General features: G+C 43.8%; 1 non-coding gene across 1 annotated transcript; it reads left to right on the plus strand.

Moving 5' to 3' along the window:
- Positions 1-6924: 6924 nt before the first annotated feature.
- Positions 6925-7115, plus strand: LOC117084760. The gene has a single exon (XR_004437657.1). It is a non-coding gene; the product is annotated as a U2 spliceosomal RNA (small nuclear RNA).
- The last annotated feature ends 12089 nt before the right edge of the window (positions 7116-19204 follow it).

Consider the following 19204-nt stretch of genomic DNA (forward strand, 5'->3'; position numbering starts at 1 on the left):
GCCAGTGAGGGTGGAGCAGAGTGAACGTTTCAGCGAATGCAGAGTCAGACAGTCGAACGGCTGCGCCTTCCGCCTTCCACGGCCTTGTGGATAGGACAAAAGAAGTTGGTCTCTGTCCCGGGAGCAACGCGAGCCATTGCAGTTTTCATCAGAAGCAGTAGTGTGCTCAGCTGGGGCAGATCCTGCTTTTGCCAGGTCCGAAGCTTAAACAATTGGGCCATCCCACAGGAAGAGAAGTCAGATGTTCTGAATGTGCATGTTCCTTTGAGTGCGGTCTTTGGGGTATGCAGCTCTCAGTACCCCTATACCCTGACGTTTAAGGGGAGCTTCCTCTGTGCTAGGCTCTGTTCTGAGCACCTCGCATGCATTCTCTCATTTCATCCTCACACCGACTTGGGAGACCCACGTTAATGCAATCAATGGGATCCAGAAAATCCAGTTGCTTATAGAGAAGGTCACAAGAAGCCCCAAAGTAGACATCGTAAAATGCATGCAAAGCCACTGATTGTCCCAGATGACCAGCAGCGGTCACTTCTCTGAGAGCCCGGCTGCCTCTGGCTGCTGATAGCATTGCACCTTCCGAGCCGTTCAGCCCAGAATGGTCATGACCCCCTATTGTCCACAGAGACTTTAATATTCCTTCTTGCTTTCCTTACCTTTTCCTAGACCTCTGAAAATAGTGCATGCATTAACATTCAGTGTTCTTCAATTAACCATTTGAATGTTCCACACCGGAACCTGCCCAATACACTTTCCTTGGTTCTTCAAAATGGATCTTGCCTTGAGTCATATTTTGCCTGAGACCACTCTTACCATATATGCTTTTTGTTGAGTTGTTAATATTACTGTCAGTATTCATCTTTTTAAAAATTTGTTTGAGACAGAGTTTCCCTCTGTTGCCCCAGTTGGAGTGCAGTGGAGCGATCATAGTTCACTGGAACTTCAAACTCCTGGGTGCAAGCAATCCTCCCACCTCGGCCTCCCAAAGTGCTGGGATTGCAGACATGAGCCAACGGGCCTGGTCAGTACTTATCTTTCCATAAATAGCTTTACTTAATTCATATTTGTTTTCCTTACATTAGTGAATCAATAGCTATATTCTCCCTCCATGAAAACAATGTTCTTAGCACCATTTAAAAATTATCCTTTCATATTTCCCTTATATTAACACCCTATATTAATGTTGGTGCTAACAGCTTTCACTAATGACTGTGTTCACTGTTGCATTTTGACTTACACAATTTCTTTCTTGATTAATTTCCTTTAAAATTTTGATTCTATAATTTCTATAATATATAATTTATATAATTCCATAATTTATATTCTGTTAGTCACTCTATGAGGAAAGTTTGGAAAGTTTTTATATGCAAAAAATAGTTCATTCTCAATTTTGATTGACAGTTTGGCTGGGTATAGAATTCTAGGTTCAGAGTTACTTGATCTTAGCACTTGGAAAATAATGTTTAATTAACCTCTTGCCTCACTTTTGTTGCTGAGAACTGTGATTTTTATCAGAATCTTTCTTTATAGTTCCTTTTCCCATGTAACTAATATAAATTTTTCTTCATCCTTTCATATTTTGACATGTCCTTGGAATGTAATTATGATTTGTTTTTATTATATGGTGGTTTGTTCTGCTACACACTTGGTATGACCTTTCAATTTGAAGATTAATTTCTTTCTTCAGTTTTAATCACCTCTAACATTCATTAAGTTGATTAATGATTCACTAGTTTCACCAAAGAAAATCTGTTTCTGACACTTATAATGGCCTTAAGCCAGAAATATCCAAGAAATCTTATAGAAGAATAAAGTGGAGGACTTACACTTCCAGATTTTAAGATCTACTATAAAGCTACAACAAATAAGTTAGCAATAGCCAAATAGATTAATGAAACAAAATAAAGAGTCCATGAACAGACCCACACACAATTTTCAACAAAGGGGCCAATGATTCAATATCTAAATGAAGTGCTTCTCAATGAATGTTGCTGGAGCACATGAATATCCATATCAAAAATAAATAGATCTCGTCCCCTCATGCATCACATCATAGGCAAAATTCATTTGATGTGGGTCATAGACTTGATTTTACTTTTAAAATAATAAAAGACAAAATAATAAAGCTTCTAAAAGAAAAATCAGAATATTTTCATTATTTTGATAACTGTACTATCATTCCATGAGATAGTAAAATTAGAGAAAGCTGGATGAAGAGTATACATAAATTCTCTGTATTATTTTTTACAACTTTTCTGTAAATCTAAAATTACTTTTAAATAAAAGGTTTCAAAAAGGCATAACTTTATAACTTTGAGACAGGCAAAGATTACTTAAATAATAAACAAAAAAGGTAACCATAAAGGAAAAGATTGATAAATTTTACTCCATTAAAATTAAAAGCCATTTATAAGAAGACACCATAAAGAGAATGAAAAGACAAGCTACGGACCAGAGGAAGATGTTTGTAATACATGTATCCAACCAAGGATACATGTACAGAATATATTAAAAGCTTCTACAAATCAATGGTCACAGCTCACAAATCAGTGGTCACAGCCACTCAGGAGGCTGAGGTGGGAGTCAAGGCTGTGGTGAGCTGTGGTAGAACCACTGCACTCCAGCCTGGGTGACCGAGTGAGATCCTATCTCTAATTAATTAATTGATTAAATTTTTTAAAACTTAAATTGACATTACTCAGTGCTGAGAAGCATGTGAAGGAACTGGAACCCTCAAAAGTCGATAGTGAGACTTTAAATTGGAATAATACTTTAGAAAACTGGCAGTACCTTATAATCCAAAATTTACACTCCTAGGTGTTATATGTACACACACACATATATATGAAAAAGATAACTGCATGAGTCCACAAAATATATGTACAAGAGTGTTTAGAGCAATTTTATTCATAAAAGGTAAAATTGGGAACAACCGAAATATTCATCAACAAAAGTGTGACATGTTCATACAACAGAATGATACACAGCAATAAAAACAAATGTACTGTTGCTCCATGTCATAAGAGACATGAATCTCACAGACATAATGTTGAGCTAAATAAACCAGACATAAAGGAGTTCGTTCTGTGTAGTTTAAGTTGTATAACATTTTAAAACAGGCAAAAATAATCTATAGCAATAATCTATAATGGTAAATGTTAGAAGTCACCCCCAGGGCCAGAGGGTGGTTTGGATTGGTGGGAAGGGGCCCCTGGGAAGCTTCTGGGGGCTAGGGGTGATTTATATCTTGATAGTTACATATGTTTACATAGATAAAATTACAATAAAAATTCATTGACATATGGGAGTCCTAGAGAGGGAGGAAAGAGAAAAAGGAGCAGAAAGAATATTTTTAAAAATAGTGGCTGAAAACTTCACAAATTGGATGAAAAACAATCCCCACATCCAAGAACTTTAATGAACTCCAAGTAGGATAAACTCAGAGATCCATACCTAGACAGATTATAATCAATAACACATTCCTAAATAGCCAATGGGTCAATGAGAAATCACAAAGAAAATTAGAAAAGACCTTGAGATGAATGAAAACAAATATGCAACATGCTAAGACATGTGGGTTACAGTGAAAGCAGTGCTCAGAGGGAATTTATATCTGTAAATGCCTAGGTTAAAAAAGAAGAAAGCTTAAATCAATACCCTGACCTTCAACCTCAAGAATCTAGAAAAAGAAGAGCAAACCAAACTCAAAGCAAGAACAAGGAAGTAAATAATAAAAACTAAAGTGGAAATAAATGAAATAGAAAGTGGAAAAGCAATAGAGAGAAATCAGTGAAACCAAAACATAGTTATTGGAGAAGACCACAAAACTGACAAATGTTTAAGCCAGATTGACCAAGAATAAAAGAGAGAAGACCCAAATTACTGAAATCAAGAATCAAAGAGGTGACATTACTACCAACCTTACAGAAGTAAAAAGGATTATAAGAAAATACTAAGAACAATGGTAAACCAACCAATTAGACCAGCTAGATAAAAACAGAAACATTTCTAGAAAGACACAAACTACCAAAACTGACTTGTGAAGAAACAGAAAAATCTGAATAGACTTATGGCAATAAAGAGATTAAATCAGTGATCAAAAACTTCTCAACAAAGAAAAGTCCGGGACCAGATAGTTTCACTGGTAAATTCTACCAAGTGTTTAAAGAATTAACACCAAACCTCAAACTCATCCTAAAAATAGAAGAGAAGGGAAGATTTTCCAACTTGTTCTCTGATACCAGCATTACCCTAATACCAAAGCCAGACAAAAACATCACAAGAAAAGTACAAACCAATAACTCTTATGAAAATTCTCAAGAAAATACTAGCAAATCAAGTCCAACAACATATACACACAATTATACAAGACCAAGTGGGATTCACCCCCAAAATGCAAAGTTGCCTCAACGTTCGAAAATCAGTTAATATAATATATTGTATTAGTAGAACACAGGTCAAAAAACCACATGATCATCTCCATAAATATGGAAAAAATCATTTGACAAAAATTCAACACCCTTTCATGATAAAACACCCAACTAGCTAGGAATACAAAGCAACTTTCTCAACTTGATAAAGGACATCTATAAAAACAAACAAACAGCACCCTCACAGCTGACATCATACTTTCTCCCTAAAAGAAAGAACAAGGCAAGAATGTCTACTCTTACCAATTCTATTCAAGGTTGTACTGGAGGTACTAGCCAAAGAAATTAGGCAAGAAGAAATAAAAGACATCCAGATTGGAAAGGAAGTGGTAAAACTATCTCTATTTGCAGGTGACATGATTATGTATATAGAAAATCCTAAGGAATCCACCAAGAAAAAAAAAACCCAAACAAACCCCATGACAGCTCATAAATGAGTTCGGTAAGATTGCAGGACACAGATCAAAATATTAAAAATTCTATTGTATTTCTACCTACTAGCAATAAAAAAAAATCAAAACATGAAATTAAGAAATAATTCCAAGTACAATAGCATCAAAAGGAATGAAATATTTAAGAATAAATTTAACAAAAATGTGTCAGACTTGTAACTGAAAACTACAAAATATCATTGAAAGAAATTAAAGAAGATCAAAATAAATGGAAAGGCATCCCATATTCACAGATTAGAAGACAATATTGTTAAGATGGCAAATACTTTTTAAACCAATCTACAAGTTCAATGTAACTGTCAAAATCCCAGCTGGCTTTTTGCATAAATTGACAAGCTGATCCTAAAATTCATATGGAAATGCAAGAGACCCAGAATATACAAAACCATCTTGAAAAAGAAGAACAAAATTAGAGGATTCATTTTCCAATATCAAAACTTACTACAAAGCTACAGTAATCAAGACTATGTGGTGCTGACCTAGGAGAGACATATGGATCAATGGAACAGAACTGTAAATCTAGAAAGAAATCCATACATTTACGGTCAATCGATTTTCATTGAGGGCGCTGGGACTGTTTGATGGGGGAAAGCACTGTCTTCTCAGCAAATGGTACCAGATTAACTGGATATACACATGCACAAGAATGGAATTGGACCCTACCTCATGCCTACCCAGAAAAATTAATTAAAAATGGATCAATGGCCTACATGGGAAACCTAAAACTATCAGAAGGATTTGTAGATGTAAATCTTCATGACTTGGATTAGGCAACGGTTTCCTAGAAATAACACCTAAAGTACAAGCAGGCAAAGATCAAATCGATAAACTGGACTTTACCAAATTAAATTTTGTTGTGCTTCAAGGGACATTATCAAGAAAATTAAAAGATCTGTAGAATAGAAGGACATACTTGTAAATCATATTTGATACAGGACATGCATCTAGAATTTATTTTTAAAAAGCCTCATACAACTCAACAATGAAAGGCAAGTAACCCAGTTTAATAATGGGCGAAAGATTGAATAAACATTTCTCCAAAGACCATAAACAAATGGCCAATAAACACGTGAAAAGATGCTCAACATTATTAGTCCTTGGGGGACAGCAAATCAAAATCACAATGAGATGCCACTTCACACCCACTTAGGAAGGATATAATAAAAAGACAATTACTAGTGCTGCCAAGGATGTGGAGAAAGTGGAACTTTCATACCTTGCTGGTGGGAATGTATGGCATTTCCTGAAAGAATTAAATAGAGTTACCATATAACCCAGCACTTCTACTCCTAGGTCTATATCCAAAAGAAATGAAAACACATGTCCACACAAAAACCTTGTCCATGAATATTCATAGCAGCATTAGTCATAGTAGCCAAAAAGCAAAACTACCCAAATGTTCATCAGCTGACAAGTGAATAGACAAAATGTGGTCTATCCATACAATGACATATGTCACCATACAAACCAATGAAATCTGAGGCATGCTACAACATAGGCAAAACTTATAAATATTATCCTAAGTGAAGCTGGTGCGGTAGCTCACACCTGTAATCCTAGCACTTTGGGAGGCTGAGGTGGATCAGTCACTTGAGGTCAGGAGTCTGAGACCCGCCTGGTCTACTAAAAATACAAAAATTAGCTGTCTGGGTGTGGTGACACACACCTGTGATCCCGGCTGCTCGGGACACTGAGGCAGGACAATTGCTTGAGCCCAGGAGGCGGAGGTTGCAGTGAGCCAATGTTGTGCCTCTGCACTCCAACCTGGGCCACAGAATGAGACTCCAGCTCAAAAAAAAAAAAAAAATCTAAGTGAAAGAAGTCATGCATTTATATGAAATGTCCAGAAAAGGCAAATTCATAGAGACAGAAAGTAATTAGAGGTTGCCAAAGGCTGGGGGAGGGGGAATGGGGTGTGGCTGCTAATGAGTATGGGATTTTTTTTGGAGTGATGAAAATATTCTGGAATTAGATAATGGTGATGGTTGCACAAATGTGTGAATTTTCTGAAACCACTGAATTGTACACTTTAAAAGGGTAACATCGCTTCTCGGCCTTTTGGCTAAGATCAAGTGTAGTATCTGTTCTTATCAGTTTAATATCTGATACATCCTCTATCCAAGGACAATATATTAAATGGATTTTTGGAGCAGGGAGATGGAATAGGAGCTTGCTCCGTCCACTCCACGCATCGACCTGGTATTGCAGTACCTCCAGGAACGGTGCACCCCCTCCGGGGATTAAAAAAAAAAAGGTAACTTTTGTGGTATGTGAATTATATTTCAATTAAAAAACCATTGTGCTGTACTGTTAAGGTTTATATGCTGTTCTGCAGAAGGAGGTAAAGGGGAATACATTTATATAATCTGAAAGAGGATCAAGAATATATACCTTATTTTTAAATAAAATAGTAAATAGACAAAACAAACAACTATAATGCATCATTATTGATTGATCCTAGTTTTTATAAAGCTGTAAAATATATTCTGAGGACAGTTATGTGAACTTGAATATGGAGTAAATAAGTATCGGGAGATGTCATGGAATTGGTCATTTTTTGCAGCTAAGATAATGCTACATGTGAATGCGAGAGAACATCCTTATTTTTTAGAGCTGTCTCCTGGAGTATTGTAATATGTCTGATTTAGTTTTCAGTGGTTTGACATTGTGCATGGGGGGCGGGGAGCAATATGGTAAAATGTTAATACTTGTGGAATTTGGGCAACGAGTATATGACTGTTCTTTGTACCGTTCTTTCTACGTTTCCTCATGTTTAAGGTTTCTCATTATGCAGATTTTATAAGGAAAGAGAAGTGTGTGCATGAATGTGAGTGTTTAGTTGAATTCTCCACAGCCACCCCCGCTCCACCCTCTGGCTCACCCACCAGGCTGCCATCGCAGTTGTAGGCTGGGTCCCATGCAGAGCACTGGCCCTGCAGAGCTGGTCTTCAGCCTGGCCGCTGGGGAACTGTGGGAAGAGGCAGCTGGGCTGTTCCCTTACGCGAGGCCTGGGAGTCAGGAGTGTGTGCACTGTCAATAGATTTCTGGTGGTATTGTTCAGACAAGGGCAGCTGGGAAGAAGCAGACTCTGAAAGGAAATGCAGTGGCCCCCTCGGGAGAAGTAAAAAGTCTTTATCAAGCCTGAGTCATGTTCAAAAGTAAAATGTCACACTGGAGTCACCCTTAGAGAACAGCACCCTGGAGAAGGAATGGCTGGAAGGCAAAGCTTGACAGAAGCCATGAAGAGCTGTAGAGGACAGGGGGGCCAACAGAGGAGGGGACACCTCCCTGAGTGAGTTGTGAATGACAGATCCAGATGGCGTGGGGTAGGAGGGGATGGCACTGCAAGGACTAGCACCCAGTGGCTCCACAGCAGTCCTTCCCCACGGAGCCCGGCCTGCTGCAGCCCCAGCAGGACGCCCCACCAACGTGTCAGTTTTCACTCCAAAAAAGAGCTGTCCTCTTCCCCTGCTCTCAGACTCCTGCCACCCCCTCCACCTGTGGATCTGAGGGGCCATTGCGGGGGGACTCCCTGCTGCTGCATCCTCCGTAGGAAGAGCCTAAGGACCCACCTGCACGGGCCGGCCATCCCCCTTCTCACCCTAAAAACAGAGGTGAGTTCCTGCACTGGGATTCAGACTTCAGGATCCAGAAGCACACTTGGAGACGCGGAGCTGTCGCTCATTATCAATTTAAGAAGCCGCCTGAGAGAGGGGCTAAGTTGGGAGGACCAAGGAGTACAGGACTGGGAGTCCCACAGGGTAAGCAAAGACCTTGGAGGCCAAGGTGGCTGGGTGCTGATTTCCCACAAGGGACTCAAAGCTGGAGGACCTCAAGCTGAAGGTGCCGAGGCAGATGGAGGGGGATGCCCATAAGGAGATAATGGCCAAAGGGGGGCTGCAGATCAGCCTAGGGGGCTGGACCGGTGTGTGGCAGGAGCCCTCACCGGTGATCAGTGACACAGGAGACTACCGTGACAAGGGAGGTACCCAGGCAGAGAGTGAGTCCACAGGCAAGTCCACCATGGGGGCCAGGCAGGTGGGTGATGTGGGGTCTCCTTGTCACTGACAAAGAAAATGAAGGTTTAAGCCAGGTGTAGTAGCACATCTGTAGTCTCATCATTCAGGAGGCTGAGGTGGGAGGATCATCTGAGTCCGGGAATGTTGAGGCTGCAGTGAGCAGAGGTCATGCCACTGCACTCTAGCCTGGGTGACAGAGTGAGACCCTGTCTTGAAAGTGAAGGGAAGGAGAGGGGAAGTGGATGAGGGAGAGGGGGAGGGGGAGGGTTCAAAAAAAGAATGAAAGGTTGGCTTTAATCTCTGAGTCTGGTAAAGTAGAAAAACCTGATATACCTGGCATTTCACTGGATATGCAGATCAACACGTTCTGATGCATTGTCAGGGCACACGAAAGGGATCCCAGAGACCACCCTGACATATTGACCCCAGGGTCCATAGACCAAATGGTGGGCTGGGGCAGTGGTGAGGGGACAGCCAGGGCAGCGTAACCGAGCTGAGGACAGGCTGCAGGGCTAAAGGCCATAGCAGGGAGGGCCTGTGCTCCTCTGTCCAGGGCAGGTTGACCCTGTCACCCTGTGCCAAGCAGGATCCCCACCCCGACTCCCCTGATGAAATCTGCTGGTCACCCTCAAAGGCCTGATGTTCCTGGCATGTCCCTCCTCGGTGCTGTGCCCAGAAGGCAGCCTTTCATGGTCCAGGACAGCAAGGGCCACCGGGGCTGCTGTGGGCTCCAAGCAGTGATTGCCTCCACCCACACTGACTCCTCCCCTAGAGATGAAGGGGCCCAGATTTACCACCCAGAGGCAGGCAGGGGCTGGGGAAGCAGACACAGTAGGGGAGGGAGGGGCTTTGACCAGGTGTGACTCAGGGAGACAGGGGATCAAGTTCCCTATCAAAGGTTCACCTCTCCAGTGCTGTCTTAGGCGAGAAGCTGGTGGGATCGATCCAGCCATCTGTTTAATCTCAGAAACAAAGGTACTCACTGCACTGTGTTGCCCGCTGGCCAGGAGAGGGGCAGGGTGTGTAATTGTCCTACTTGTCAGAAGTCAGGGAACAATGACCCCAGCAGGAGGGTTTGAAGGGAGTGGGAGTCAGCTGGGTGGAGGGAGTTGGGGACCTCAAGGGCAGGGGCAGCCCAGCTACCAAGGTCCCAGGGGAGGGAGCAGACCCCTCCCAGGAGCCCAGAAGCCACTGTGGCTGCAGCTGGGGTAAGGGGAGCTAGACCTGGCCCTGGATCCGCCTCAACCCTTGCTGTCCGGGTGGGGCCTGGCAGAGACCAGGAGCCAGTCACCCTGGCCCTGGGTCTGGGGTTGGCACCAGGGCTATCTCCAGTGGGGTTCCTGTCCCCACTTTAGAGAGGGAGTTACACCCTTAAGCCCTGACTTCCCTCTGAGCAGCGAGTTCCGTGCATGTGCAAAGACCGATGCGCCCTCAGGGCTTTGCTGTGCTCTTCCGACCCTTTTGTCTTTCCTCCCCTGTTTCTCTGAGCAGTCAGTTGCTTTCTGAGCCGCATGTTATTAAACCTTCTGTGTTTCTGGTTGGCTTTCATGCACACATTTGGAAGCTACTTCTTTAGGCCAGTAGAGCAGATCTATTCTTAGTGGAAGGTGCCTTTTATCAAAATTAACTATGTTTCTTCGTCCTTTTATACTTTTACCTTCAATTGTATTTTCCCACAGAACTTTGTTACACCTTTCTTTGTGTCAGCATTTGTTTGGTGTATCTTTTATATTATTGTCATTTTCCTGCTTCACTTTTATTGCATTTTGGGTATGCCCCTTGTAAACTATAGCTGGATTTCATGTTTTAATCCAATTTGAGAATCTTTTAATAATCTGTTCAGTCATTTCTCTTTATTTTTCCCATTTATTATGCTTGTCACTACTTTTTCTCCCATCCTGACATTCACTGGATTACTTCATTCCTTTTGTTCCATTTCCCCTTCTACTTCTTTAAAAATTATATCTTTTAGTTTTGTTCTTCTAGTCATTACTTTTATTCTTTTTTTTTTTTTTTTTTTTTTTTTTTTTTGAGACGGAGTCTCGCTTTGTCGCCCAGGCTGGAGTGCAGTGGCTGGATCTCAGCTCACTGCAAGCTCCGCCTCCCGGGTTCACGCCATTCTCCTGCCTCAGCCTCCCGAGTAGCTGGGACTACAGGTGCCCGCCACCTCGCCCGGCTAGTTTTTTGTACTTTTTAGTAGAGACGGGGTTTCACCGTGTTAGCCAGGATGGTCTCGATCTCCTGACCTCGTGATCCGCCCGTCTCGCCCTCCCAAAGTGCTGGGATTACAGGCTTGAGCCACCGCGCCCAGCCTTTATTTCTTATTTGTTTTTCAGCCAGAGTCCCGCTCTGTCATCCAGGCTGGAGTGCAATGGCACAATCTCGCCTCACAGCAACCTCCACCTCCCGGGTTCAAGCAATTCTCCTGCCTGATCCTCCCAAGTAACTGGGATACAGACACCTGCCATCATCCCCGGCTAATTTTTGTATTTTTTGTAGAGACGGGTTTCACCATGTTCACCAGGCTGGTCTTGAACCCCTGACCTCAGGTGATCCACCCGCCTCAGCCTCCCAAATGCTGGGATTACAGGCAGGAGCCACCATGCCCGGCCTCAGGTCATTACCTTTAAATTGTTAACACGTGCATATTCTTAAAATTCTAATGTTAACTGACACCTGTATTCTTTTTCCCCAAAGAAAGAATTTCTCTCAGAATCCTTTCATTGGCTGAGTGACTGCAGGCCTCCCACTTCCCTGCCCCTACAGACCAGCTCCAGTGTTATCAGGGGAAAGCCTGAATTCCATCTAGTTGGTAATATCCTGCTTTACTATTTTAATTGGTACTGATTAGATTATATCACAGAGATTTCTGCTGTTCTCACTGTTCCTGTGTGATCTACTTGTGAACGTGTGATGTAGATTACTGTTTCTCCTTGTAGTGCTATCTTTTGTGCTTTGGGTATTTTCAAGTTTGTCGTTGCATACACTGAGGGTTATGCTTGTTATATTTTCTTCATGATCATTCCTTTCACCAGGATGGGATGCACCCCTCAGCAATGACCCCTTACTTGCCCCTACAGGCCTACCTTTCTGCCCTGCTTGGAGCCCCACCAGCTCCCTTAGTAGATTGCATCTGCCACACCCCTGCCTGCTCTGGCTTTCAGGAAATCAGAGAGCAGGGATAGAGGGTGGGCTCAGGTTCTTGATTCCATCACCCACTTCCTCCCTGCAGGCCTGTGGGCTAGTGGCAACTGTATTCCTAATCAACTGCCCCTCTCCTAAAGCTACAAGTGTCCCTGGGTCCTGGGACACCTCCCACTCTCTCTGCCTCCTCTGCAGACCTCAGCAGGGCCCTGGGGACCTCATCATCTCTTGTTGGTTCCTTCAGCCCTGCCAATGTGAGCAGTGGCAAATCCATATGGGTCTGCAGCAACTCAATTCTTGCCTCCTCGATGGAAAGAATTCATCTGAGGGGCATAAGGCAGAGTGAGAGACCAAGGTGAGTTTTTAAGCAGGACTGAGAGTTATTTAAAAAATTTTAGAGCAGGACCAAAAAAGTAGAGTACACTTGGAAGAGGGCCAAGCAGGCAACTTGAGATTCAGGTGCCTCATCCGACCTTTGCTATGGGGTTTTATACCTTGTCATGATTTGGGGGTTTGTGTTTCTTCTCGCCTGATTCTTCTCTTGGGGTGGGCTTAGAGAGGCCCACTTGGGAGGGGTTGCACGTGTGTTTACCGAAGTTATGCACATGCTCATCTGAGGCGTTTTTCCCTTACCAGTAGAGTGTTCCTAGAGGAAGGTCATGTACCAGTTAAACTCCATTTTGCCTCTTAGTGCACATGCTTGAGCCCACTCACCCAACTCCTGAGATCTTATCGGGAAGCTGCTGATTACCAGCTCCAGGTGTTTTCTATCTACTGGGAGCCTGCCTTTCCCTGGTGCAACCAATTATTATTTTAGAGAGACAGTTTAACACCACCTGACCATCACCTGATGGTCACCTGACATTCCCCCTGGGGGAGCCCTCTCCTGCTCTGTTCATGTCTGCCTAGCTACCAACTCTAACACCAGTATCCCTGCAAATAGGACTTTCATTCATTGCTCTTCTCTTAATCCTTCAAGTGTTTCCTTCTGAACCGTGATTGATCCATTGTTTTTGACTCTTTAAAATGATTTTCGCCTTAAATTTTATTTTAGACTATGCGACTACTACTATATCCTCCTTCTTTTGTTAATAATCTTTTGTCAGTCTCTGTCTTTCCACAGATGTATTTAATCAGTTTGCATTTACTGCCCTTTACTGAGTGAATCCATGCCATTCTTCCACAGCAGAGGCCAGTTTCTTGGCATCTTCTTACCCTCTCTGCCCTTCTCACCTATCCCAGGCTACTTTTAATCAGTATGCCCGCAATCTTAAATGACTTTCATGTGTGTCTCTGCCCACCACTGCTTCTTGGCTTCCACAGCTTCCTACTGGATTTTTGTAATTACTGTATAACTTTCTTTATTAACTTTTTTTTTGGTGAAGAACTGTGAGGGTGATAAACTGATAAAAATACCTTAATATTCCAATACTTCATCTTATTATCGGTCCTCATTGACAGTGTGGCTGGGTATAGAATTCCAACTCCAGAGTTATTTTGCCTCAGCACTTTGAAGATGCTGTTTTATTGTCTTCTTGCTTTCATTTTGCTGATTTCATCTGACTATTCCTTTATTTATGGCCCACATTCTTTATTGGTAACTCTTAGGGTTGATTCTTTATCCTTGGTGTAATGGAATGTGATCACAGTGCAGCCAGTTTTTTGTCTTATGGTGATTTGCTCAGTGTGTGCCTTCGATTTGAAGATTAATTTATTTTTTAGTTCTAGAGGTTCTGTTTTACTTTTTGAAAATATTTCTTCTTATTTAATCCATTCTGGAATTCCAACTATAGATATTGAAACGTCCCTGAAACCTCAATGTCCCATTTTTCCATACTCTCCAGCTATTTATTCCTTTGTGCTGCATTGTTCTGCAATGTGTACAATCTATTAATCTTTTACATGGAATGTTATATATTTCATTTCCACCATCTCTATTTGGTTCTGTTTTATAACCCCCGTCTTTGTTTTATGGATGAAGTAGTAGTCTTTATCTTTCTGAATGTAATTGTGTAGTATTTATTTTTTTTAATGACACCCTTGAGAAATTCCTGAAGATTCATGTGTTAACTGTCTCTGGAGGGGTTCCTCCCTTTGTTGAAGCCAGCATGAGCATCTCTAGACATTTGCTGATTTGACATTTGCAGACATTACTTCGTCCAGCCAGCAGTTTTTTTCTTCCGTATAATTCCATCTATTCTGTGCGTTTTGGGGGACTCCTCTCAGTTTCAAGTCTACCAAGAAGTCCCTTCTTATTTGCAAATGGGATGGTTACTTTTCTGTTAAATTGTTGATTGTTTTCCTTATTGGTATGGATTTAGTGCAGAGAGGGGTATGTCACAGGCCAGGGTTTAGCACAGGTCAAGGATCTCCAGAGAAACAGAACCAACAGGATGGATAGATAGATAGATAAATGATAGATAGATAGATAGATTTACTCTGAGAATTGGCTCACACAATTATAGGGGTTCAGAGGTTCATGATATGCCACGTGCAAGCTGGAGAACCAGGGAAGACATGGTATAATTTAGTCTGAGTCCAAGGTCTGACAACCTGGAGTTACATTGCTTGAGGGCAGAAAGAGATGGATTTCTCTGCTCAAGGAGAGACAGAGAGAGAGAGTAATCTGCCTTTCCTTTGTCTTTTTGTTATCCAGGTCCTCAAAGGATGGGATGGTACCTGCCAGCATTGTTGAGGGTAGATCTTCCTTTCTCAGTTCACTGATTCAAATGCTTATGTCTTCTGGAAACACCCTCACAGATCTACCCAAAAATAAGATATAATACTTTACCAGATACCTTGGTATCCCTAATGCCAGTCATGTTGACACCAAAAATTAATCATCACAGGGCAACTGTAGCATTTGATGGTCTATTGACTTGAAGCCTTGAAGCAGGACTCTCTGCCCTGGTTTTAATTTTCTTTGTGAAATCCATTTAGGATTTTATTCTTAGCTGTTTTATACTTTCTGTTGCTATTGTTAAGGGGACATTTTTCCTATAGCATTATTATTCTATGTTGGGTTCTCCAGGCAGCTGACTCTTGGAATTTATTCTATGGGAGAGAGAAGAAAGAAGCAGGACTGGACAGAGAGAGGTCAAGGTCAAGAGAGTTCATGGGCCATGCAGGCCTAATGACCTTAGTTAACCCCATGAGGATTCCAGAAACTAAAACAGCCTGTTGGAGGTGTCCAGTTGGGCTTTCATCCTTGCCTCCCTCAGTCGCTGGATGTGTACAGCCTTGGGAAGGCCACCTTTGGGAAGGTCAGGGTGGCCATCTCCCGCTGGGGCTGTCCCTGAAAAGACTGACATCTGAAGGCTGTCTGCTGACCACATTCCCAGCAGGTGGAGCAAGAAGTCCTTCTATGGAAGGGGCTTTGAGCGGCACATCTCTGTGCCTGTCACAGTTTTTAACTGGCTGCTGTATTTATAGGAAAGCTATTTACTTGCATATATTTATCTTATATTCAGTCACCTACAGAAGTCCCTTTACTGTAATTAGTTTTCTATTTTTTAGGGGAATGTAAGTGTACTAAAACTAAGATAAACATGGCTGTTTACAAGAGTTCTACCTCCCATTTCAGTTTCTTGTGTTACTGCGTTTGCCAGAATTTACCCACAAATTAAATGTTCATAAAAACAGCCATAACTGAGAGTGCTGTTCTGCTCTTGATTGCCCATAAGAATCTCGAGTGAAGTCAGCTATTGCCCTGTGATGTGGTTTGGCTCTGTCCCCACCCAAATCTCATCATGAACTGTAGTTCCCATAATCTCCATGTGTCATGGGAGGGACCCAGTGGGAGGTAATTGAATAGTGGAGGTGGTTTCCCCATCCTATTTTCGTGATAGTGAGTGAGTTCTCAAAGCTCTGATGTTTTTATAAGGGGCTTTTCCTGCCTTCACTCTGCACTTCTCCTTGCTGCCACCATGTGAAGAAGGGTATGTTTGCTTCCCCTTCTGCCATCGTATGTTTCCAGAGGCCTCCCCAGCCCTGCAGAACTGTGAGTCAATTAAACCTCTTTCCCTTATAAATTACCCAGTCTCAGATATGTCTTTATTAGCAGCATGATAACAGACTAATACGCCCTGAAATGTCTCTTCTCTTTGCATTGAAGAAAACTCCTTTAAACCTCATAAAAGTGCAATAAGTGGAGGCAGATAGCAACCAGGGTAGATATGTAGTGGATGGCATTGTTTCATCCTCCTCGTGTTTATCTGATCACCATCTACTTATGGCACGTGATATTGGTCTTCCATCAAATGTTTCTTAGAGGGCCCCTGTCAACTCCTGATGGTTGGCTCTTTTGGCTTCAAACCGTGCATGTAACTGTTTATTCTAGGATTTTTCATGGGGCTGGTATCCTTAGGCTCGCAGGGCTGCAGCCCCTCCAATCTACCTCTTGTCTTTCTCCATCCTAGAAGGACCTTCTGATGCTCCTTGGAAATATTGAGAGAGCCACTGGTGCTGGTGGGGGCAGTAGTTTCTGTGGACATGATCTGAGGGTCAGAAGCTCTGGAGTCAGGCAGTTCTCTTATCCCCTCAGACTCCATTTCCATGACCCTGAATAGTTCCACTGGGGGAGACAGAGAATCCCAGCAAGAGCAGACCTTGAAGGTCATCTGCACTCAGTTACCAAGGAGATCCCACCCTCGAGGTGGCAGAAGGACACAGATGCTTTGGGGGGGTCTGCCCTGACTCTCACCCCTTCCTGCTTTTCCCCCAGCATACTCTCCCTTTCAGAAGGACCTTCTCCTGGATGCAGTGCCTTACACCTATAATTCCAGTGACTCAGGAGGCTGAGGGAGGAAGATTGCTTGAGGCCAGGAATTCAAGACCAGCCTGAGCAACAGAGTGAGACCCCATCACTAAAATACTTTTTAATTAACTAGGCATGGTTGCACATACCAATAGTCCTAGGTACTCAGGGGGCTGAGGTGGGAGGATTGCTTGAGCCCCAGAGGTAGAGGCTGCAGCGAGCTGTAATCATGCCACTGCACCCCAGCTTGGGTGACAGAGCCAGGCCCTAACTCTATAAACAATAGCAAAAAAAATCTTGTATCTTCATTTATCGTCCATGGATCAAACCCTGTCTGCCCCAGTAACCCAATATCTGATGATATTTTCCTGCTCATAGGCTCTGCATGGGCTGCACATTTGCCCTGCATTAAATCAGGCCTCATGTCATCAGTGTGCTGAGTCCTGTCCAATGCTCTTCCCAGCCTGCTCACTCCAGCACTCAGAAAGTCTCTGCTTGTTCTAGCCTGTCTTTCACACCTCTCCAACATGTGTGAATCTCCCTTTTGAATAGAGAGCAAGCTGGCATCGGGCCAGAGCCTTGGCAGGCAGAATTGCAAACTAGCTTGCTAGCTGTTTCAGGCGCTCATTGTGCTTGTGTTCACAGGTACCTTCCTCCGATGGCAAGTGGTACCGCCTTTCCGCTTTCTTGTTGGGATCCACAGATACATTTGTTTAGGTTTATAAAAGGGAACTGAATTGAAAGTGTGTATGAAGTAAACAATAGCGTAGGTGGTATGACACCCTGACAAAACACACAGATGGTGGAAGTGTGGGGACACCATTTGACAGAATGAAGCCAAAATGCAGCCCACCATCCATCCGGTCGCTCCCACCCTAACCTACTCCGTCAAGGTGCCTTCCCACTGGCCCTCCATAGCCCTGTGTGCTGGGGATGGTATACAGCCCTGCCTTGGTCTTCTCCTCCTGCAGACCTTCTTCCTGGACTGCTCTTCCCCTGAATTTTCTCATGACAAAGCCATGCCATCTGTCAGGCCAGCTCGAAGCCAAACTTTCCCTGGTTGACCCCCAGTGACTGCTGCTGGACCCACAGAGCACCTCACCCTCCCTCTCTGGGGCTCTCTCTCCCATGCTACCGCACACTAGAGGTTTCTGGGCTGGCCCTGGTGGGCAGGCTGCAGTTGGAGGTTCCGCAGCATGTGCTGACAGCATGGAGCCTCACTTGCTTCTCTTGCACCTGTGCAGGCCAGCAGGATGGTGAGCCAGGCTGGGCATGAGTGGACACACATTTATTCAGCACCTGCTCCATGAAGAGCACCAGAGTAGGCACTCTATGTGCTCCTGGGTGGGGCGACATCACTGGGTTTGTGTGGGATGCCCTCAGCTCTAAGAAACAGAAGACCCCAATTCACAGAGGCTTTGGCCTGTTGTGGTCATGCGGCGTGCAGTGAGGGATCTGGAGGCAGGCAGGGGCTGCCTCTAGCTCTGCTCTCAGCAGGCTGGCTCTGGTTGCCAAATTGAAGGCTGCGAGTGGAGAAAGAGGATCCAGTGCCAGGCTTGACTTCCCAGAGCCCCCAGAATATCCCATGGATATTCCATTGGCTTGGTGGATTCCTAGGGGAGTTCCAGGCTGCACCCAGTTGCAAGGAAGACTGGAAAAGGGATTCTTCTCACCTATGCTGAGACAACTACTGCTCCTCCAGCAAAACAATGTCTGTTACTAAGGACGAAGGGAGGAATGGATACTGAGCAGGCAGCAGAGGTGCAGTGCAGCACCCAACTTGCAGATGGGAATGCTGAGATTGAGAGATGGGAAGGACATCATACAAAGGAACTGGAATTTTGACTGGATCCGCCTGATGCCAGGATGGCAATTTTCTAGCACATCATCCACCTTCATCTTATTCTCTGGGGCCCGGAAGAGTTAAATAAGGAATTATTCATATCATCTATTCACCCGGGAAACCTGCTGACTTGCACTTATGTGAGGGCTTGTGCTGGGCACCAGAGACATGGGGGGCAAGTAGACCCAGGCCGATTCCTCAGACCTCCTGGTGCAGGAGGTGAGCTAGCAGAGCTGCCCAGCATCCAGCCCCATGTGTCCCAGAGGTCCCTGGAGGCATAAGCACAGGGTCCACTGGGGCTGACTGTCGAAGGACTGGCAGCAGAGACAGGGAAGTTTCGGAGGAGGCATTTCAGCAGTGAGTGCAGAGATGCTGTCCACAGCCTGGCCTCTGTCCCCAGTGCTCTGTGCACCTTATACTAGTCCAATCCTTCTATGTGTAGCTGGAGAAACTGAGGCAGCAAGAGAGAGAGAGACTCAGAACTGGGCCAAAGTTACATCGCTGAGTAGCCTGATCACAGGCAGACTGACCCTAGAGGCACACCTGACCACTCTGCCGTC

Source organism: Trachypithecus francoisi, unplaced genomic scaffold (genome assembly GCF_009764315.1).
Source record: "Trachypithecus francoisi isolate TF-2019V2 unplaced genomic scaffold, Tfra_2.0 Lachesis_group0, whole genome shotgun sequence".
Taxonomy (NCBI): Eukaryota; Metazoa; Chordata; class Mammalia; order Primates; family Cercopithecidae; genus Trachypithecus; species Trachypithecus francoisi.